Raw genomic sequence first — 24,060 nt, 5'->3', positions numbered from 1 at the left:
TCTTGGTGGCAATGCAGCCACTATGGAAAACAGCATGGAGTATCCTTACAAATTTTTTAAAAGGACTACCTTATGATCCAGGAATCCCACTTCTGGGAATATATCCTAAGGGAACAAAAACACCAACTTGAAAGATACCTGCCCTTCCATGTCCACAGGAGTATTATTTACAATAGCCAACAAATGAAAGCAATCTAAGGGGAACTGATGGATGAATGGATAAAGAAGTGGTGGTATATATACACAATGGAATATTATTAGCTTTAAAAATGAGAAAAATCACACCATCTGCAGCAACACAGATAGACCTTGAGGGCTTTATGCTATATAAAATAAGTCAGAAAAAGACAAACACAGTATGATCTTTCATATATGTGAAATCTAAAAAAAAAAATCTAAACTCAAAAAACAATTAAACTCCTAGAAAAAGGGGGATCACATTTGTGTTTACCGAAGGTGGGATGGGGATAGAGGAAAGGAACTGAAGAAAGTGGTCAAAAGGTACAAATTTCTAGTTATAAGATAAGTACTAGGGATGCAACAACATACAACATGACTGAGGGCCAGCACTGCCATAAGAGACGTGGGGAAAGTGCTAAGAAGGTAAATCAAAGAGTTCTCATCACAAGGAAAAATCTCTTTTCTGTCTTCTTCTTCTTCTTCTTCTTCTTCTTTTGCTTTCTTTTTATTATATCTATGTGAGATGAGGGATGCTGACTAAAGTTAGAGTGGCAATCATTTCACTATAGATGTAAATTGAACCTATTATGCTGTATATCCTAAACTTATACAATGATGTATGCCCATTATATCTCAATAAAACTGGAAGAGAAATTGCATCCGATTTCTTTAGTCATTTGGGAAATATAAATCACCCACCACTGAGATAACATTTTCACTATGTTTTGACTTACTAGGGTCATTATACTTTAAAAAAAAAAAAAAAAAAAGAAAGAAAGAAAGAAAATAGCAAGTTTTGGCAAAGAGGTAGAGAAATTAGAGGTCTCGTATGTTGCTGGTAGGATTGTAAAATGGTACAGCCATTGTGGAAAACAGTTTGGGGGGGGGGGTCCTCAGATTTTAACACATAGAATTTTACCATGTAACCCAGCAATCCCACCCCTAAGATATGCTTCAAAGAATCTGAAATGAGTATCCACACAAAACTTGTAGCACTAGTCATAATGGCCAAAAAACAGAAACACCTAAATGTCCATCAACAGAGGAATGGAACAACAAACTATGGTATATTCATACAATGGAAATTATTTAGCCATAAAAAGAAATGGATACTGAAACACATTACAACAGTAAAAAATACTTTGTTAAGTGAAAGAAGCCAGCACAAAGGGTCATATATTGTATTATTCCATTTATATAAAACATGGAGAATGTGTAAATACACAGACGGAAAGCTGAATAGTGATTGCCAGGGCATGGGGGCAGAGGGATAGGAAGTGACTTCTTCATGGGTAAAGGGTCTACTTTGGAGGTGATAAAAATATGGGACTAAATAGAGGTGATGATTTCACAACATTGTGGAAGTACTAAAGGCCATAGAATCGTAGAGTCTAAAATGGTTAATTTTATGTTATTTGAACTTAACCTCATTAAAAAATTTGTCTTTGACAAAGGAGGAATTAATATACAATGGGAAAAAGGCAGTCCCTTCAACATATGGTGTTGGGAAAACTGGACAGCAACAAGGAAAAGAATGAAACCGGACCACTTTCATACACCATAAACAAAAATAAGGGGTGCCTGGGTGGCTCAGTGGGTTAAAGCCTCTACCTTCGGCTTGGGTCATGGTCCCAGGGTCCTGGGATCAAGCCCTGCATTGGGCTCTCTGCTCAGTGGGGAGCCTGCTTCCCCCTCCCTCTCTGCCTACTTGTGATCTCTGTCAAATAAATTAAAATAACTTAAAAAGAAAAAAACAAAAACAAAAAATAACACCAAAAATAAATTCAAAATGGATTAAATACCTAAATGTGAGACCTAAAACCATAAAAATCCTTGAAGAAAATACAGGCAGTAATCTCTCCAACATCAGCCGTAGCAACATTTTTCTATTAAATAATTCTCCTGAGGCAAGGAAAACAGAAGCAAAAATAAACTATTGGAACTACATCAAAATAAAAAAATCTGCACACCAAAGGAAACAATCAACAAAACTAAAAGGCAACTGAGTGAAGGGGAGAAAATATTTGCAGATGACATATCCTACAAAGAGTTAGTATCCAAAATATATAAGGAACTGACACAATTCAATACCCAAAATATTAATAATACAATTAAAAATGGGTAAACACATAAGAAGGGCCATCTGTACCCCAATGTTTATAGCAGAAATGGCCACGGCCTCCAAACTGTGGAAAGAACCAAGATGCCCTTCAACGGACGAATGGATAAGGAAGATGTGGTCCATATACACTATGGAGTATTATGCCTCCATCAGAAAGGATGAATACCCAACTTTTGTAGCAACATGGACGAGACTGGAAGAGATTATGCTGAGTGAAATAAGTCAAGCAGAAAGAGTCAATTATCATATGGTTTCACTTATTTGTGGAGCATAACAAATAGCATGGAGGACATTGGGAGTTAGAGAGGAGAAGGGAGTTGGGGGAAATTGGGAGGGGAGGTGAACCATGAGAGACTATGGACTCTGAAAAACATTCTGAGGGGTTTGAAGTGGTGGGGGGTGGGAGGTTGGGGGAACCAGGTGGTGGGTATTAGAGAGGGCACGGATTGCATGGAGCACTGGGTGTGGTGCAAAAATAATGAATACTGGGCGCCTGGGTGGCTCAGTAGGTTAAGCCGCTGCCTTTGGCTCAGGTCATGATCTCAGAGTCCTGGGATCGAGTCCCGCATCGGGCTCCCTGCTCAGCAGAGAGCCTGCTTCCCTCTCTCTCTCTGCCTGCCTCTCCATCTACTTGTGATTTCTCTCTGTCAAATAAATAAATAAAATCTTAAAAAAAAATAATGAATACTGTTATGCTGAAAATAAATAAATAATAAATAAATAAATAGATAAATAAAATTTTTTAAAAAGACATAAGTAGATATTTTCCCAAAGAAAACAGCCAAATGACCAAAAGACACATGAAAAAATGCTCAACATCACTCATCATCAGGGAAATACAAATCAAAACCACAGAGATACCATCTCACACCTATCAGAATGGCCAAAATAAACAACACAGAAAACAAGTGTCGGTGAGGATGTGAAGGAAAAGGAACACTTGTGTGCTGTTCGGAACGCAAACTGATGCAGCTACTCTTGAAAACAGTATGGAAGTTCCTAAAAAGATAAAGACAGAACTACCCTATGATCCAGCATTTGCACTACTGGGTATTTACCCAAAGAATACAAAAACACTAATTCAAAGGGATATAGGTACCTCTATGTTTATAGCAGCATTATTTATAATAACCAAACTATGGAGGCAGCCCCAGTAATCACTAGATGAATGGATAAAAAAGATGTGAGATATATATATATATACACACACACACACAAACACATATCTACATATGGACTATTATACAAGTATAAAAAGAATGAAATCCTGCCATGTGCTGCAACATGGATAGAGCTAGAGAGTATAATGCTAAGTGATAAGTTAGAGAAAGACAAATATCATATGATTTCACTCATATGTGGGATTTAAGAAACAAAACAAGAGAATAAAGGAAAAAGAGAGAGAGAGAAGCAAACCAAGAAAAAGACTCTTTTTTTTTTTTTTTTTAGATTTATTTATTTGACAGACAGAGATCACAAGTAGGCAAAGAGGCAAGCAGAGAGAGAGGGAAGCAGGCTCCCTGTCGAGCAGAGAGCCCAATGTGGGACTTGATCCCAGGACCCTGAGATCATGACCTGAGCCAAAGACAGCGGCTTAATCCACTGAGCCACCCAGGCGCCCAAAGACTCTTAACTATAAAGAACAAACTGGGGGTGCCTGGGTGGCTCAGTGGGTTAAAGCCTCTGCCTTCGGCTCAGGTCATGATCCCAGGGTTCTGGGATTGAGCCCCGCATCGCATTGGGCTTTCTGCTCAGCGGGGAGCCTCCTTCCTCCTCTCTCTCTGCCTGCCTCTCTGCCTGCTTGTGATCTCTGCCTGTCAAATAGATAAATAAAATCTTTAAAGAACAAACTGATAGTAACTAGAGGGAAGATGGGTGGGGGAGACGCAGGAAATGGGGAAATAGGGGATGGGGATAAAAGAATACACTTATCATGATGAAATAAAATAAAGTGATAAAAAATGCATCACCAAAAAAATTAAGAATTGAAACCAAAAGTAAGATCTTTTTCTTGGTCAAGATCTGTCTCGTCAGAGACATACTATCTCAGAAACACTCAAAAGGGTATCTACTGCCTACCAAGTGGACAGAAGAACAGAGAGAAAGCTATTCTGCAAAGTGGAGAAGAAAGGATAACCTGTGGGCAGGAGCACAAATTCAGGATGGAGAGAGAAAATATAGTATTTCAGACTCTAGTTTCAGTTCTTTTCCTCCTGCTTATGGACTTCTTGAGGTAACTCCTTATCTTTATAATGAACTTTTTTCTTAAACCAGTTTTTATTCTACAACTTGTAGTAGTCTAATGCACAAAGCCAGCAGAAGGATTTTTTTTTTTTTTTTTTTTTTTTTTAGTAGCAGTAGGGTTTATTAAGCTGTGCCTTAGTACAGGTGCTGGGGCTTGCTCATGGTGCTCTTGATGTGTAAAGCGTAGACATTCTGCCAATTCTCCTTGAGTAATGACACCAGGAAACTGACAGCTAAGTGGATATTGCACACAAGCTCATCACCTGTCATCTGCACGCGGTCAATGGCCATTGCCAAACACAGCACCTTCTTCATCTGGAATTTGATGGTAAACTTCACTCCATCTACTTTGGCCACCATGTTCTCATTGTGGGTCAGTAAGGAAGGGAGCTTGCCAGCCTTATGAGGCCTGGGCCCAGCATTTGTGGGATCTGCTTGATCAGAAATTCTGAGGCCAAAAAGGCATCATACTTCTTGGCCAGCTTCTCGACTTTTTTTTCTTCTTGTTGAGTTTCTTCAGTGCCTCAATGTCCACGTGGGGAATAACCACAGACTCATCACAGTCCTGCTGGTCCCCGAAAAACATATGGGGAGCTTGGGGTGTGGGAGTGAACTTAAGTCTGACTGTGCCCGAGAAGCATCTGTCTTCCTGAGGGTCATAGTCGTTCGAGCTGATCTGTAGATCCACCGGCTCCAAAACCTAGCTGGGCTTGCAGGGGTTGCCAGGCAGGAATTCCCGCACCGCCTTGTACAGGGCAGCTCAGGAGCCCTTGCTGCTCGCAGAGCCTCACACCTGCAAGAACCGGAAAAGAGAGCCAGTTGAAGGGTCACTTCTGCCATGAATTTTGAAGTTGATTATATAAACAATGACTTACAAGATTAGAAAATACTTCAGTGGTCCTTCTCAAACACAATCTCTACACTATCTTTTCCAAATATCAGCAGACTCTGCTTAAAAAAAACCTCTAATAATGGAGACTTTATTATCTCCAAAGGCAGATAATTTCATATTTTAACAATTTTGGCTATTAGAAAATTAGTCTGTGTAATTGGATAGAAATCTATTCACCCAAAATATTATAACATCTGGGATCATTTGGAAAAAACATGGTATCCCTTCCCCTACGACAGCTATATAGCAGGTTGAAGACAATGACCACAGCTCCACCATTCTCCTTCCTCCTGCTCCTCTTGTGTGTAACACACACACATACACACACATGCTCACATACCCATGCACCTGCATACATACACACACTGTCTTCTCCCTAAAAAATATAATTTCCTTGCTCAATTCTCTCACAAGAAGCTTAGAGCAGTTATAATGACATGGTTAATGTCGAACTTGGATTTGATTTCAACACTGCCTTTGTTAGATGTGTAGCTCAGGAAAAATCAGTTATCTCAGAGTCTTGGGTCCCTCACATATGAACTGGGCATAATAAAAGTGCTCAGTACAAAGGAGTATTGTAGGGCTGAATGAAATTATTCATGTAAAGAATGCAGCACACACACACACACACACACACACATACACATACACACACACACACACACACACACAGAATGCAGCATAGCATCTGTCCCTGGTAGGCGTTCAGTAAATAGGAGCCATTATTATCTTATTAATAGTACTATTGATACTAGTCATTACAATTGCCCTTATCTAGAAATCTGGTCTTATTTGACCAATGCTCCCAAACTGCTAGCTATGAGGATGTCAGATTAGGGGCTCTGCGTGCTTACTATAATACCAGGCACCACAGCATTGGTAGATTATCTCCCTCTGCAGAGGAAGGGAAGACACAGATTAAGGAGCTTGTCCAGAGTCACACAGCTAGTAGGTAGCAGAGCAAGAGTTCTAATTCAAGAATTCTGACCCAGACACTATTGCAACCTGCCGGTTATGCCATCATAGCTCATTAATTACCCACAAGGTGGTGCTCAGCAATAGACAGTGGCTTTTTCTGCTAAACCCTCTCAAGCATTCAAAATGAGGCCCCATGGGGGTGAGTCAGCATTTCTAATGGAGGCATTTTCCTTCAAAAGCAGTACTTCAAGCCAGTTTTTAAGGAGAGCACAAAAGTCATGGGGATGTAACACAGAGCAGGGTGACTCTAGTCAATGATACTACACAGCATATTTGAAACTTGCCAAGAGAGTAGATCTTAAAAGTAAACTAATAATAACAAGGAGAGTAGACAGGAGGTTTGGTCAGTAGCACAAATTAGGGCACAAGAGAGACACTTAAATGCCTAAAGAAAATATGAGTGAAAAACTTTCATGAGTGTGAACCAAAACATAAGCAACTCCCCACAACTAACTTCCCTATATCTGGTCCCATCACACAAATTTTACATCCTCGTATCCACGTTGCTAATTTAGTCATTTCTTTGAAGAGATATATAATATCTTTATAATAAATTTACATGTATATTAATTTGTAAGTGTTCATTATGTTTTTTCCTTCCCCCAATGTATTAAAGAAAATTTTGCCTTATTCTGGGCTTTTCACTAGACCTCAATCCCTCCCCACCTTCAAAAAATAGATTCAAAATGCTGCAGTTCTGCTTCTGGCCCATTTTCGACAGAGAACTGGCAAATGAGAAGAGAGATGGATGGAAAAGTGAGAGAAATTTCATCAGAAAGGCAAATATTTAGTCCATTAAAAGCATAAAATATAGAGGGAAAGGATAAGAGAAAAGAAACATGGAGATCACTAAAGCTTGGTTTTGTGTTTTTTACCCAGGTACATTCCATGGAGGATGGATAGTGAAGGTTTAAGATAAAGTCATGGGGTGGGTAGAGAGTGTGAGAGATGGGAAGATGAGAGGCAGGGCAAAGGGGGACATGGAAGAACTGAGTAGGAATTACACCCTTGTTGATATCTGCCAAGGGACTCAAGGCAGGATGTGAATCACTTTCAGACATCACACTTGGCTTCTTTGAAGATGGCTGCATAGAGAACTCCAGTTAGCGGTAGCTCTCAGGTTTGTTCTGGTTAGAGCAACACGCATCTGAAGCACTCATACACATGTCCACCTTGCTGGAATGAGCAATTCTTATCCTGTTTGCTTCTCCTCGCCTACAAGCAGACCTGTCAAATAAATCATTTCTGTGATACTGATGAACCAATATTAAGCAAATTGGGCTCCCTTGCCACTTTTAAGTATATAATATAAATACAAATCCCTAATGGACCTACTGCTCCTTACAGTTTTAAACTTCACTTTCAACTCATTTGAACTTGACAACATTATTCCTGGAAAGTAAGCAAGGGTCATTATCACCATTTTACAAGATGAGGGAAAGAAGGTTCATGGAACTTGCAATGGCTTTCACAAGATCACAAAGTCAGTATGTGGCAGAGCCAGATTTTAACTTTAATTTCTGACTGCAAGTCCCGTGGGCTCCATAGGATTTGTCATCACACTTCTCCACTGTCTGTACTCCATGAAGTATGTGCTTCATGTAATTACCTCTTGGAGATGGCAGAGTATGTAGAGGCAAGAAGCATTTGGCTTAGAGCCTGAAGGACTTGGTTCTAGTACGTCCCTTTCTATCACTTTGGATAAGTCATTTTTACACTCTGAAGTTTATTGACTTCATCTGTTTGCATTCATTTTTTATTGAGGTAGAGTTGACACACACTGTTACAATAGTTTCAGGTGAGCAACACAGTAATTTACTAAGTCTATACATTATACCATGCTCACCACAAGTGTAGCTGCCATCTGTCCCCATAGGACACTATTACAGTACCACTGACTGTATTCCCTGAGCTGTACCTCTCAGCCCTGTTGCTTATTTATTCCATAACTGGACGCCTTTATCTCTTACTCCCCATCACTCATACTGCCCATTCCCCCCTCATCCCCCCCCCCACTGGCAACCATCAATTCCCTATACTTATAGGTCTGATTCTGTGTTTTGTTTGTTTGTTCCTTTGTTTTGTTTTTTAGATTTCACATATAAGTGAAATCATATGGTATTTGTCTTTCTCTTTTTTTTCATGTTTGTACTTAAGAACTCCAGTATTCTATATTAACAGTGATAACTGCTATTATTACTGAAGGCTTATATAAGGTAGATACTAGTAATAGGTACATAGATTTGTCATCCATTTAATCTTCATAACCTTGCAAGTTTTCAGAGAGGGTAAAGTATCTCCCAAACTGACAAGTAATAGCACTAGGAATTGAAAATAGGTCAGACAGATTCTTTTCTCACAGCACCATATTTCCTCTACATCTCTTGGTGAATTATCAAAATATGTGTGACTATAAAAGAGGAAGGCCACTCTAGATTGGTACGTGGCAGGTTTAATAAACAAGGGAACTTACACACAAGCCTTGTCTTGGATAGTGGCAAGACAAGCAGATCTCTGCACCCATCTGACAGAATCTTAAACATTTATACAGAGGTTTTGATTAGGATCCTGTCATGTATCCAGTCCAGATGGTCTCAACAACACATTACTGTCTCAAGGCTATGTCTCTGAAAATGACACTTAGTGTGGACAGTGGGTGGAATGTACATTCCAAGGATGGGGGTGGGGAGGATGGGGGATGAGGAGCCTCTAATTGCCTGGGTCCAGCTAATGTGTCAACTGGTGATCACATCCTCTCAGTGACCTCCTTCAACAGGTTTGGATCTGGTTTTGTCTTCCTCAGAGTCCAGGTTCTTCAAAACTGCTTTGTATCCCCAGATACGTGGAATTTCTCTGTTGTACCCATACCTATTTCTGCCTTGAATCTAGGTAGTCAGAAGGACTTCTCTTCTGACCTGAATGTGATCAGAAGGCTTTCCTCCATTGCCTCAGTAAACTTTTCTCTGAGTCTTCTACCTCTTATCTGTTAAACCCCTTGTTTAAAATTGCTGGTGCATTACTATCTACCTTCCTTCCCCCAGCACGAAACCAGGAAATACGTGTGCACACACTTTCTATTTCTTGGTATACACGTAAGTAAACTTTAGAACATGAGAATAAATGCCTTTCTTCACATCAAAAGCTTGAGAACTTTTTGTAGAAGAAACAATCTCCAAATACCTGTTGAGACAGTTTGGGGCTTGCTTTCTTCTGGATTGTGGCCATATTTCAGGAACACACATTCTAAGCAAGTGGGACAGGTTTGGTCACTTAATTAAGTTAGTAGGCCCTCTTCACGCCAAATGCAGTACTCTCCATTCCTCATACTTTGAGAGGAAGCCCAGCTTTCACTGGGGAAAATACCATTTCCAAGTCAAACACCCTCTCATAAGCACATATACTGAGGGCCAGAGACGTGCTCAACGTCAGGAGACTCTTAAAGACTGTGCTCTTAATCCCCTGCCCTTTTATTAGAACTTAATGTTTCCTCTTGGGAAATCAAACAATCACTGGGAGTCATCCTGGTCACCCACTATGGATGACTGCCCCTGGCAAAAACCCTCTTTTCCTCCCGATTTTTCTAAGATAGATCCACCAAATATCATGTCCATAAGTGTCCTTAGAGGGCCAATTTAAGATCTTCCCAAATTACTATGACAGAAAGAAGGAAGGAAGGAAAGAAAGAAATCTTTACTAATAAGTGCCAGAAATGTGGAATTATGCCAAATTTAAGGGGTGTTTTATTTGGTACTTCTTTAATATAATTTTTTATTTTTTATAAACATATATTTTTATCCCCAGGGGTACAGGTCTGTGAATCACCAGGTTTACACACTTCACAGCACTCACCAAAACACATACCCTCCCCAATGTCCATAATACCACCCCTTTCTCCCAAACCCCCTCCCCCCAGCAACCCTCAGTTTGTTTTGTGAGATTAAGAGTCACTTATGGTTTGTCTCCCTCCCAATCCCATCTTCTTTCATTTATTCTTCTCGTACCCACTTAAGCCCCCATGTTGCATCACCACTTCCTCATATCAGGGAGATCATATGATAGTTGTCTTTCTCCGCTTGACTTATTTCGCTAAGCATGATACGCTCTAGTTCCATCCATGTTGTCGCAAATGGCAAGATTTCATTTCTTTTGATGGCTGCATAGTATTCCATTGTGTATATATACCACATCTTCTTGATCCATTCATCTGTTGATGGACATCTAGGTTCTTTCCATAGTTTGGCTATTGTGGACATTGCTGCTATAAACATTCGAGTACACGTGCCCCTTTGGATCACTACGTTTGTATCGTTAGGGTAAATACCCAGTAGTGCAATTGCTGGGTCATAGGGCAGTTCTATTTTCAACATTTTGAGGAATCTCCATGCTGTTTTCCAGAGAGGTTGCACCAGCTTGCATTCCCACCAACAGTGTAGGAGGGTTCCCCTTTCTCCGCATCCTCACCAGCATCTGTCATTTCCTGACTTGTTGATTTTAGCCATTCTGACTGGTGTGAGGTGATATCGCATTGTGGTTTTGATTTGTATTTCCCTGATGCCGAGTGATATGGAGCACTTTTTCATGTGTCTGTTGGCCATCTGGATGTCTTCTTTGCAGAAATGTCTGTTCATGTCCTCTGCCCATTTCTTGATTGGATTATTTGTTCTTTGGGTGTTGAGTTTGCTAAGTTCTTTATAGATTCTGGACACTAGTCCTTTATCTGATATGTCGTTTGCAAATTTCTTCTCCCATTCTGTCAGTTGTCTTTTGATTTTGTTAACTGTGTCCTTTGCTGTGCAAAAGCTTTTGATCTTGATGAAATCCCAATAGTTCATTTTTGCCCTAGCTTCCCTTGCCTTTTGCGTTGTTCCTAGGAAGATGTTGCTGCGGCTGAGGTCGAAGAGGTTGCTGCCTGTGTTCTCCTCAAGGATTTTAATGGATTCCTTTCGCACATTGAGGTCCTTCATCCATTTTGAGTCTATTTTCGTGTGTGGTGTAAGGAAATGGTCCAATTTCATTTTTCTGCATGTGGCTGTCCAATTTTCCCAGCACCATTTATTGAAGAGGCTGTCTTTTTTCCATTGGACATTCTTTCCTGCTTTGTTGAAGATTAGTTGACCATAGAGTTGGGAGTCTATTTCTGGGCTCTCTATTCTGTTCCATTGATCTATGGGTCTGTTTTTGTGCCAGTACCATGCTGTCTTGATGATGACAGCTTTGTAATAGAGCTTGAAGTCCGGAATTGTGATGCCACCAATGTTGGCTTTCTTTTTCAATATCCCTTTAGCTATTCGAGGTCTTTTCTGGTTCCATATAAATTTTAGAATTATTTGTTCCATTTCTTTGAAAAAGATGGATGGTACTTTGATAGGAATTGCATTAAATGTGTAGATTGCTCTAGGTAGCATAGACATTTTCACAATATTTATTCTTCCAATCCAGGAGCATGGAACATTTTTCCATTTCTTTGTGTCTTCCTCAATTTCTTTCATGAGTACTTTATAGCTTTCTGAGTATAGATTCTGTGTCTCTTTGGTTAGGTTTATTCCTAGGTATCTTATGGTTTTGGGTGCAATTGTAAGTGGGATTGACTCCTTAATTTCCCTTTCTTCTGTCTTGCTGTTGGTGTAGAGAAATACAACTGATTTCTGTGCATTGATTTTATATCCTGACACTTTACTGAATTCCTGTATAAGTTCTAGCAGTTTTGGAGTGGAGTCTTTTGGGTTTTCCACATATAGTATCATATCATCTGCGAAGAGTGATAATTTGACTTCTTCTTTGCCGATTTGGATGCCTTTAATTTCCTTTCGTTGTCTGATTGCTGAGGCTAGGACCTCTAGTACGATGTTGAATAGCAGTGGTGATAATGGACATCCCTGCCGTGTTCCTGACCTTAGCGGAAAAGCTTTCAGTTTTTCTCCATTGAGAATGATATTTGCGGTGGGTTTTTCATAGATGGCTTTGATGATATTGAGGTATGTGCCCTCTATCCCTACACTTTGAAGAGTTTTGATCAGGAAGGGATGCTGTACTTTGTCAAATGGTTTTTCAGCATCTATTGAGAGTATCATATGGTTCTTGTTCTTACTTTTATTGATGTGTTGTATCACATTGACTGATTTGCGGATGTTGAACCAACCTTGCAGCCCTGGAATAAATCCCACTTGGTCGTGGTAAATAATCTTTTTAATGTACTGTTGAATCCTATTGGCTAGTATTTTGTTGAGTATTTTCGCATCTGTGTTCATCAAGGATATTGGTCTATAGCTCTCTTTTTTGGTGGGATCCTTGTCTGGTTTTGGGATCAAGGTGATGCTGGCCTCATAAAATGAGTTTGGAAGTTTTCCTTCCATTTCTATTTTTTGAAACAGTTTTAGGAGAATAGGAATTAGTTCTTCTTTAAATGTTTGGTAGAATTCCCCCGGGAAGCCGTCTGGCCCTGGGCTTTTGTTTGTTTGGAGATTTTTAATGACTGTTTCAATCTCCTTACTGGTTATGGGTCTGTTCAGGCTTTCTATTTCTTCCTGGTTCAGTTTTGGTAGTTTATATGTTTCTAGGAATGCATCCATTTCTTCCAGATTGTCAAATTTATTGGCGTAGAGTTGCTCATAGTATGTTCTTATAATAGTTTGTATTTCTTTGGTGTTAGTTGTGATCTCTCCTCTTTCATTCATGATTTTATTTATTTGGGTCCTTTCTCTTTTCTTTTTGATAAGTCTGGCCAGGGGTTTATCAATTTTATTAATTCTTTCAAAGAACCAGCTCCTACTTTCGTTGATTTGTTCTATTGTTTTTTTTGGTTTCTATTTCATTGATTTCTGCTCTGATCTTTATGATTTCTCTTCTCCTGCTAGGCTTAGGGTTTCTTTCTTGTTCTTTCTCTAGCTCCTTTAGGTGTAGGGTTAGATTGTGTACCTGAGACCTTTCTTGTTTCTTGAGAAAGGCTTGTACCGCTATATATTTTCCTCTCAGGACTGCCTTTGTTGTGTCCCACAGATTTTGAACCGTTGTATTTTCATTATCATTTGTTTCCATGATTTTTTTCAATTCCTCTTTAATTTCCCGGTTGACCCATTCATTCTTTAGAAGGATGCTGTTTAGTCTCCATGTATTTTGGTTCTTTTCAAACTTCCTTTTGTGGTTGAGTTCTAGCTTTAGAGCATTGTGGTCTGAAAATATTATTTGGTACTTCTTGAAGCCTTTGATACAGTAAAGGTGTATTGTGACCTCCTAATAGAGAAATAGGTCCCCCAACTTATTTGGCCATTTATATTTTTTACCCCTCCATGGAGAAGTGCACACATTCAGTGTTCTATGAAGCACACTTTGAGATATGTTAATGTGGTCTGGTATTCCTAAGATCCCATTTGCAATGCTCACAAAGCAGAAATGACTTGTTAAGGCCTTACAGAGTGCATTCCAAAGAAGGAGGACTGATCTGGACATGGGTAAAAACTGGAGGGCATTATGCTAAATGAAATACGCCAGGCAGAGTGACACAAATACCACATGGTACCATTTTTATGTGGAATTTAAGTATATACATACACACTTGCCAATTTCATAAAAACAGAGAGTTAGGTGGTGGCTGCTGGGGGCTAGGGGATGCCAAAATGAGATGTCAAGGGACACAAACTTCTGAGTTATGAGTAGTTCTGAGATCTACTGTGCAGTACAATGACTATCATTAACAATATGGTTTTTGTATACTTGCAATTTACTGAGTAGATTTTAAGTATTCTCAACACACACACACACACACAGAAATATAACTATGTGAGGCTTTAGAAGTATTAATTAACTGTGGAAATCAAGCAGGACTGCAATCTGTGGACTATAACTACATGCTGCCATAGTCCAAAACAGGAGTAACTTTGGTCCACAAGACTCAAAAACAATGCAAGCTGCATGAGGCCAGGGAACCTATTTTGTTGACTACTGAGCATCTAGCACAGTGCTTGGCACATTGAAGATATCCAGAAGTATTTGTTTAATAAAAAATGTTCTACAACAGTACAGGATCATTTTGTCTTGTTGACTCTTTACAACAACCCTATGATTGTTATTATAATTTTTCAGAAATTGAAAGATTTGAAATTTGAGATTAGAAAGTGGATAGTAACTTGTCATAAGTTCACAGAGATAATAAGTAACTGTGATGGTATACTAGCTTAGTATTTCTCAAATCCTGTGTATAAATCACCTGGGTATCATTGAAAACTGTAGACTGCATTTCTAACAAGTTCCCAAGGGAAATTTATTCTGCTATTCCACAGACTACACTTTGAATAGCAAAACCCTAGTTTCCAATCATAGAATGCCAGAGTTTTAAAAGGAAAACATAGTTGGTCAAGTTAGAAATATTAAGCCTCGATATTACAAAACGCTCCCTCTTAGGCCATTTTTGATGTTCACATCATTACTCTGAGCTAACATCAGGCCAAAATCCTGCCAACCCTACTACAGACAAGGCATCACAAAGTGACATAGCCAAAGCATAACGATGTGCCATGGAGAAGCTGGGAAGAAATACCCCATAGGACTTTCCTACTGCCCTGTGACATCCTGCTGGAGATCACCATGAGCCAAAACCAACAGGAAACAGGAGGCAGAAGAGTTCACTGATAGAATCCAGCCAGCTCGGCCTCAAAGGGCAAAAAGCAGAGTAAGAAAAACTGAGGGTGTCTCAGGAAGGGCACACTAACACTATCCAATGCACTTCTGCCTCTCTGTAGAGACCAGACCAAGCTCCTTTCCAACTACTCTTTCACCTAGGGTGGAACAAATGTCAAAGGAAAAGAGGGGAAGGAAGGGGGTATACTTTTCTATTTTGTGCCTGCACACTTCCCCTAGAACCGGATGACACTACTATCCGTGAAAAAGCAGTATCTCCACCGACAAGTTAGCCCCTCTGTCGGTGTTCTTGCCATTGGCGTAAAACCTTAACACTCTTCTCTCCCTCTGAGTAGGCAGCTCTCGCTTCTCTAAATTCTCGTCCCTCTCAGCCTCTAGAGTATTAGCCCTTAGGATTCCCCTGGTCATTATCTTACTGTTTCTTCTCAGACTCATTCCAAAGTATCTCTTCTTAAATACAGTAGTTTTTAAAAAATGTTTTATCTGCTGAAGGCTATAACACTCTATCTTTGGGGCTTAGTTTCAACCCCATTCATCCAGTTCCACTGGCTATCTACTTATAGGGAACCCCGACTTAGATGATGAAGCAGCCCTTCAATCTCAAGTGCCCAAGTACACTCAGCATCTTCCCCCTGAGCTCCCTTCTTGGCTCCCTTCTCATGATAAAGTCGCCATCACCCTCCTGCTAGTCACCCAGTCTCAAAGCCAGCTCTAACAAATTCTAACTCTATGACACCACTAGTACTTATATCCTTTTATTCCCAGTGACAACATTGCTGTTTAGTTTCTCATTTTTTTTCTTTCCTTGGCTAATAAAGTAATTTCTAATTAATTTCTTGCTTTTTTTTTTTTAACTTTTCTGCCCAATTTACAAACACAACCATCAGATTAATATTCCAAAAATACAGTTCGGATTATATCATATTAAAAAAAAAAAAAAACCTCATTCAAACCTTGAATAGCTGCTGAAGGGAAAGTAACTGTAAATGTGTGAACAAAGAGGAGGGAAGGCAATGTTAGCATCCCACTTCCTTGGATTTCATCTGTTTTTCTGTTCTTTACCTTCATATCTTTTTTTGCTGGCAGTGAGTGGATTTTTGCATTTCTTTTTGTTCACTTCCAAATCGTTTGCAAATTTTGGAAATGGAGATAGTGTGAGAGAGAAGAAAGGAGAAACAAGATTTGTGGTAGTTGAGGAAGAGAGGGGGGAAATGAAGACTGAGTGACCGAATTGGTCTTCAATAATTGCTAGTCATTCGTTGGGAAACTGAAAGCATGAATGGGTATTTTTAAAAACCAGGGTTTCTGAGTATGGCTGCAATGGAACTAACTTCATTGACCAGAGTCCTTAGTGTCAATATCATTTCTGGGGGCTTGGAAGTTTTGAAAGAGAAATGACCAAATTCTAACTACTTCAATCTGAATGGTACCAAAATCAAAGTACTCAATTCAGTAGATATTCAGGAAAATTAAAAAGATAGAAAAGTCATGACTTGTTTAACTCTGATATCATAATCCTAATAACTGAGAAAGTATCTTTTTTTTTAATTTTATTTTTTATAAACATATATTTTTATCGCCAGGGGTACAGGTCTGTGAATCACCAGGTTTACACACTTCACAGCACTCACCATAGCACATACCCTCCCCAATGTCCATAACCCCACCCCCCTTCTCCCACCCCACCTCCCCCCAGCAACCCTCAGTTTGTTTTGTGAGATTAAAAGTCACTTATGGTTTGTTTCCCTCCCAATAATGACTACAGCATAACATACTTAAAGGGATTTTGTCAGCAGGATAATGAACATCAACCCCGAAGAGGAAGAGAAAGAGTATGGAAATAACCATAACCAAGTTAATGGGGAGGACGGAGCTGGACCATCCAGAGAATATGAGGAAGAGGAGGAAGAAGAAGAAGAGAATGAAGGCAAGATGAAGCAAGCTCAGAATTGGGAAAGGAAAAATAGGAAATAGATCTCTCATGGCCAATGAAAGATTTTCAGGATGGATATTACGATGATTATGTTCACAAGGAGAACATAGAAGATGGAGAAGAAGGTCTTCAAGGGAAAAAGAAAAATCAAGATGCAAAGGATGAAAGAGAATGACATAACTAGATTCTTCTTAAACCAGACCATGTAATGCTACTGGTAGCATCAGTCAAATGGCCATTACAGTGATTTCCATAGAAAACAAACAACATGTAACTCTTAAAAGAATGTTTTACTATTTTCATATTGTCTTCATTAAAATAAGCTTTATTAATCTAATGATAATATTATTTGTGGAGAAACATTTTTATTGATTTCATTGTCATAGTCCCTAGAAATTCATTTGGAATCTTAATTTTTCTCATTATCTTATTCTTGTTAATCATTACTAGCCAACAATGAAAACATGACTGATCCTACAGTTTAATACAGTACATTTTTTTCACGTTTTAAACTTACTTTAAAAACAGAAGTGAAAGTTGCTATAATATGTAAAGGCAACAGTTTGGTTATTTTCATAATTGACCCAGAGATCTCTAGTTGGGAAGTTCTTAGTTTTGGGAAGTTCTTAGTTTTGTGTTCGTTTGTTTAGTAAGAGTTTTAAAATTTTTTTAGATGTTTGTTTTGTCACACAATTAGTTTGGAGGATAGGAGTAAAATAATAAAGATTCTATTCAGCCACACAGATCAAGAATTTTAATACTCTTTTTATGATTGTATGTGTGTGTGTGTATACATATATATATATAGTGTTAAGTTCCTCATGAGTCTCTTCCTAAAAATTTGAAGTTATTATTTTTTGTGCAACTGGGTTTTTTTTAAGTTTTTTTAAAAAAAACTTTAAGGTTTTTTTTTTAATTTATTTGATGGAGAGGGAGAGGAGAAGGTGACTCCCCACTAAGCAGAGAGCCCAACACAGGTCTAGATCCCAGGACCCTGAGATCATGACCTGAATTGAAGACGGACTCTTAACCAGCTGAGCCACACGGGCACTCCTGTTTTCCAACTCAAATGAGGTATAATTGACAAAAATTATATATGTGTAAGGTATACAACACAATGACGTGATATACAAATACATTGTAAAATAATCACCACAATCAAACTATATAGCATATCCATCTCCTTACATAGTTAGCATCATTTTTGTGTGTGGTAAGAACACTTAAAATCTACTCTCTCAGCAAATTTTGTACACTGTACAGTATCTTTAACCACAGTTACAGTGCTGGATATTGGATTTCCAGAACTTACTCACTTGGTGTAACTGAAACATTGTACACCTTGACCAACATCTCCCCATTTCCCCCTACCTGAAGGACTGTCATTCTCCTCTCTGCTATGTTCATCAGAGGTATTAGCCTCTAGTGTTCTTTCCTTGTAATGTCTTTGTCTGGTTTTAGTATTGGGGTGATGCTGGTCTGGTAAAATGAGTTTGGAAGTGTTTGTTTCCTCATCTCGGATTTCCTGAAAGAGTTTAACAAGGATTGGTCCTCGGCTTTCACTGGCAAGGGGTTTTGATTACTGACTACTGATTTCATCTCCTTGTTTGCTACTGGTCTATTCAGGTTGTCAATTTCTCCTTGATGGAGTTTTGGTATGTCATATGTTTCTAGGAATTTAGCCATTCCTTCTAGATTATCCAGGGTTTTGATATGTGATTCTTCATGATACTCCCTATGATCCTTTCTGTTTCTTAGATATCCACTGCAATGTCTCCTTTTTCATTCTTGATTTTACTTATTTGAATTTTCCCTTTTCTTTTTCTTAGACTAGCTAAGAGTTTGTCAATTTTATCTTTACAAAAAAACCATAACTCTTAGTTTTATTGATTTTTTCCATTTTTATTCTATATTTATTTCTGCTCTAATCTTTATTATTTCCTTCCTTCTGCTACCTCTGAGTTATGCAGTTCCTTGAGGTATAATATTAGGTTGTTCATTTGAAATCTTTCTTCTTCCTTAGTGTAGGTATCCATCACTAAATACTTCCCTCTTAGAATGCTTGTGCTGTATCCCATAAATTTGATAAATAATTTGTTTTCATTTTTGTCTGTCTCAAGGTACTTTTTAAATTGTTGTCATATATTCAGGTATATGACATTTCTAATCTGACATCTGTATACACAACAAAGTGATCACCCCCAAAAGTTTATTTATCATCCGTCACCCTACAAGCCCTTATACCCACCCTCAACTCCTTTCCCTCTGGTAACCACTGATCCGTTCTCTGTATCAAGATACTTGTAAAATTCCCTTTGATTTCCTCTGACTCAATAGTTGTTCAAGAGCATGTTCTTTAGTCTCCACATATTTGTGGAGCTGGGGTGTGGTACACAGGCATGCATGGAGGGGCAGCAGTGCCAGGGTCCAGAGCACAGTGCACATGGAAGAGGTGTGCAGCCAGGGTCCCAGTCATGCGCCAGAATGGGGCAGGTGGGTCAACAGCCCTGGAACCAGTGGAGCTGGGAGAAGTGGCTGCTCTGGCCTGGGATGAGGGGTGCAAAGAAGCTCATACTCCCCATGCAGCTCCACTGGCTGGGGTCAACATCAACAAAAACTTCAGGGATTTTCAGTGGTAAAGCTGTGTGCAATGGGTTGCTGGAGTCTTCTGTGGTGAAGGCTGCTAGGATCTTCCTGCTCCTATTTTCCCCCACAGTGAGGAAGTCATGGACAAGGGGATCTTACTGGGTGCTAAGCAATACAAGACTGGATGATGGGATGAAGGTAAAATGCTCTCTCTACTTTTTAATAAAACCAACCTCAGTTTATGTGTTCCACTGGTTTGCTGCAACTTTCTCATTATGCTCTTCCTCATTTCACATTAAATAGCTCTTCTATGGTGAGCACCTTAAGTTCTTCAAACTTTCCTCAAAGGTCATGTTTCTAAAGCCCTTCTGCATCATTTCCAGGTTGGTGGGGTTTTTTGTTTTGTTTTGTTTGTTTGTTTGAGAGAGATGCAGGGCTCGATCTCACAACCCTGAGATCACAACCTGAGCCTAAATCAAGGGTCAGAGGCTTAACCAACTGAGTCACCCATCTCTCTAAGACATATTCTCTCTGCCAGAGGTTGTGCTACTTGTTCTCCATGCATCATTACATTTGTGTCTCTTGATGAGTCTGAGAGCTAGGTATTATAATCTCCATTTTGCAGATAAGAAACTGAAATTTTGAGAGTTCAAATAACTTTCCCAAGATATCACTTATTGAGCAGCATCCAAACCGAATTCTGACTTCAGAGTCTATGCTATGCAGTACCCACTATGTTGTCCCAAGAGGTAGTGGACTGCCTAAGTTCAGAGTTATAATTGTAAAATCTGTATGTGTACTTGGAACAACAGAATGAGGCGCACCTGGGTGGCTTAGTGGGTTGAGCATCTGACTCTTGATTTTGGCTCAGGCAATCTCGGGGTCCTGAGATCAAGCCCTGCATCATGCTTGTCATGAATGAGGTTCTAAGTGGCTGATGAACTGAATGAGACCTTCGAGAATCATTTTGGCCTTCCCAATCACGTGAGACTTTGAATTTTAAATAGTTCTATAGTTCTATAGTATGCAGTGATGAATGTAACAGGACATTTAAGATCGAACCAGCAGAACTATCAAAAACAGAATATGATCTCCCCCTTTCTCTTCCATACGTGACAAGTATAATGAACATATTCTGCCTCATATTAAGGTTCCTTGCATTTCCTACCCTTCTGAAGTAGAGAAGGCTATGGATACATGTTTCACAGATGAAGAAGCCAGCCTTGAGAAAGAGGCATGGAATTGACTTTGTTGACTCTCTGACACCAGAGAGGGAGGTGAGCACCAATGCTACATGAGCACCCGTCCTGCAAGGGACCAAAGGCTCCTCACCACGAGATTAATGAAACATCACAACCCTATCTCTGAGAAGTCTCCAACAAAGACAGCTCTCCCTTTCATAAAATCTCTCTTCTCTTGGTTAACACAGCATCTAAATATTTTATTTCCTTCTTCCCTTCTGATAGCTTTTTCTAAACTTCTCTTCCAAGCCCTTCTTGCTCTGTGGGGCCCTTAAATGTGGATGCTCCTCAAGCTTCTGGTGAAGTGCTCTTCTCTTCTAATCTTCCCACTATCCTTGAATTATCCCATCTATTCCAATGGCTTTATCTTTCAGCAATGACTCCCAGGCCCATATCTTATGTAAAGTCTCCTCTTTTCAAGGTCAGAAAGTATTTGTTGATCAATGAGTAAATGTAGTAATGGATAAATAAGCATAGGAGAAGTAATTGGGTGTCCGTATTTCAGACTGGAACCCAGTAAAATGCATTCTTATCACCAGTTTTTCACAACAGATAGAACTAAGTTCCAGTCCAATCTTGGCCCCTTACTAGTGGAGTGATGTTAGATTAAGGGATTAAAATGCCCACACCTTAGTTTATTTTTCTCACTGTGGCTGTTAGTTTGTTTTGCTTTGTTTTTAAGAATTTACAAAATGAGGATAATTATACCCATCCTGACCTACATTTCAAGTAGGGTAATTATGAGGAATGCATGAGTTCTCACATAGGAGAGGGCCTTAGGAATGAGAATTATCATTACTAAACAGTATTGAGTTATTCATTCAAGAGAGACAGAGCAGGATGCCTATCAGGGTGCAAGACAAATGTTTTCTTTTGTTTATCCTGAAGGTCTGGGTAGCTGTTGATGGCAGTTATTCACAGCTCAGCCATAAAAAGTCTCCTGAAGGAAGGGTATGAAGGATAAAGGGTGGTGGCCACATTAAGTCCAGCCCTAGCTATCCACAGCACACACCCACCTGTTGTGTATGGTAATACCTCAGAACACGGGCCCAGCCCAGACCTCAGCCAAAGCACCTGGTCTCAAGCGAATACAAAAGTAACTAGTGAGATGACCTCTTTAGTCATCACAGAGTGCCAAGGCTAGAGGCATTCTAGTCATTACTCCAATCAACAACGTCATTGGAAAAATGGAGACATTTGGGCCCTGGAAGGGAAAAAAGAAGTGCTCAAGTCACCCAGCTAGTTAGTAGCAGAGCTGGAATATAAATGTCAGTCACCAGTTCATTATACATTCTAACCACTCTGACTACAAGACTAATATATTTATTTTTCATCCAGAAGGCTCTTATAATTATTTTTCTTTTTCCTATTAGGGTATAATTTACATGTACTAAGATATACTAAGGTACAATTTACATACAGTTTGAATTTACCCTTTTAATATTTTTTGTGGTTTAATTTAAATCCAGTTAACATGCAATATAATATTAGTCACAGGAGCGTAATATAGTGATTCAACACTTCCCTACAACACCTGGTGCTCATCACAACAAATGTACTCCTTAATCCCCCATCACTGCTAATCATCAGTTTGTTTTCTATTAAGAGTCTATTTCTTCATTTGCCCTCCCAATCTCTTTTTTTCCCCTTTGCTCATTTGTTTCTGAAATTCCATATGAGTGAAATCATGTTAAATTTACCCTTTTAAATATCAAGTTCTGTGTCTTTTGCCAAATAGAAAATTTCATGATACAAGCATATTCATTGCATAAAGTGTCCATCATCCTTAACAATTCCCTCTAACCCATTTACAGGAAACCCTTCCCTCCCTGTTCAATGAACACATCTGTCTCCTATCCCTAAAAATTTCCCCTTTTCAGATCATATAAATGAAATTAGAATTACACACTATGCCGCATTTTGTTTCACTTAGAATAATGTGTATGAGGGGCACTTGGGTGGCTCAATCCTTTGAGGATCTGACTTGAGCTCAAATCAGGTCTTGATCACAGGGTCATGAGTTCAAGCCCCATGTTGGGCTCTATACTGGGCATGGAGCATACAATAAATAAAAATAGTAATAATAATAATAATAATAATAATACTTTGGAAATTAATCCACGCTCTTCCATGTATCAGGAGTTTGAGCCTATTAATACTAAGTAGACTTCTTTCTTAACTATTTTAATTCAATTAATTAACATATAATGTATTATTGGGCTCATAGGTAGGTCTGTGATTCATCGGTCTTATATAATATCCAGTGCTCATTACATCACTTGCCCTCCTTAATGTCCATCACCCAGTTACCCCATTCTTGCACTTCCCTTCCCTCCAGCAACGCTCAGTTTGTTTCTTATGATTAAGGAAACAAATGGTTTGTCTTGCTCTCTGGTTTTGTCTTCCTTTATTTTTTCCCCTCTTCCTTGATGAGCCTCTGTTTTGTTTCTTAATTCCACATATGAGTGAGATCATATGATGATTGTCTTTTTCGGACTTGTTTCACTTAGCATAATGCCCTCTAGTTCCATCCATGTGGTTGCAAATGGCAAGATTTCATTTTTTGATGGCTGAATAGTATTCCATTGTGTGTGTGTGTGTGTGATCTTTATCCATTCATTTGTTGATGGACATCTAGGTTCTTTCCATAGTTTGGCTATTGTGGACATTGCTGCTATAAACATTGGGGTGCAGGTGCCCCTTTGGATCACTACATTTATATCTTTGGGGTAAATACTAGGGCAACTGCTGAGAGGTAAGGCAGCTCTATTTTCAACTTTTTGAGGAACCTCCATGCTGTTTTCCAGAATGGCTACACCAGCTTGCACTCCCACCAACAATGTAGGAGGGCTCTCCTTTTTCCTCATCCTCGCCAACATCTTTCATTTCCTGACTTGTTAATTTTAGCCATTCTGACTGGTGTGAAATGGTATCTCATTGTGGTTTTGATTTGTATTTCCTTGATGCCGAGAGATGTAGAGCATTTTTTCATGTGTCTGTTGGCCATCTATATGTCTTCTTTGCAGAGATGCCTGTTCATGTCTTCTGCCCATTTCTTGATTGGATTATTCTTTGCGTATTGAGTTTGATAAGTTCTTTATAGATTTGGGATACTAGCCCTTTATCTGATATTTCATTTGCAAATATCTTCTCCCATTCTGTCAGCTGTCTTTTGGTTTTGTTCAGTTTCCTTTGCTGTGCAAAAGCTTTTGATCTTGATGAAGTCCCAATAGTTCATCTCTGCCCTTGC

The 24,060-nt window shown here is 39.2% G+C and overlaps 1 pseudogene; it reads right to left on the bottom strand.

Moving 5' to 3' along the window:
* Nucleotides 1-4,681: 4,681 nt before the first annotated feature.
* LOC131831150 (large ribosomal subunit protein uL1-like) lies at nucleotides 4,682-7,128 on the bottom strand (annotated as a pseudogene).
* Between the last annotated feature and the right edge of the window lie 16,932 nt (nucleotides 7,129-24,060).

Source organism: Mustela lutreola, chromosome 5 (assembly GCF_030435805.1).
Source record: "Mustela lutreola isolate mMusLut2 chromosome 5, mMusLut2.pri, whole genome shotgun sequence".
In the NCBI taxonomy this organism is placed as follows: domain Eukaryota; kingdom Metazoa; phylum Chordata; class Mammalia; order Carnivora; family Mustelidae; genus Mustela; species Mustela lutreola.
This window is presented reverse-complemented; position numbering and strand designations above follow the sequence as displayed.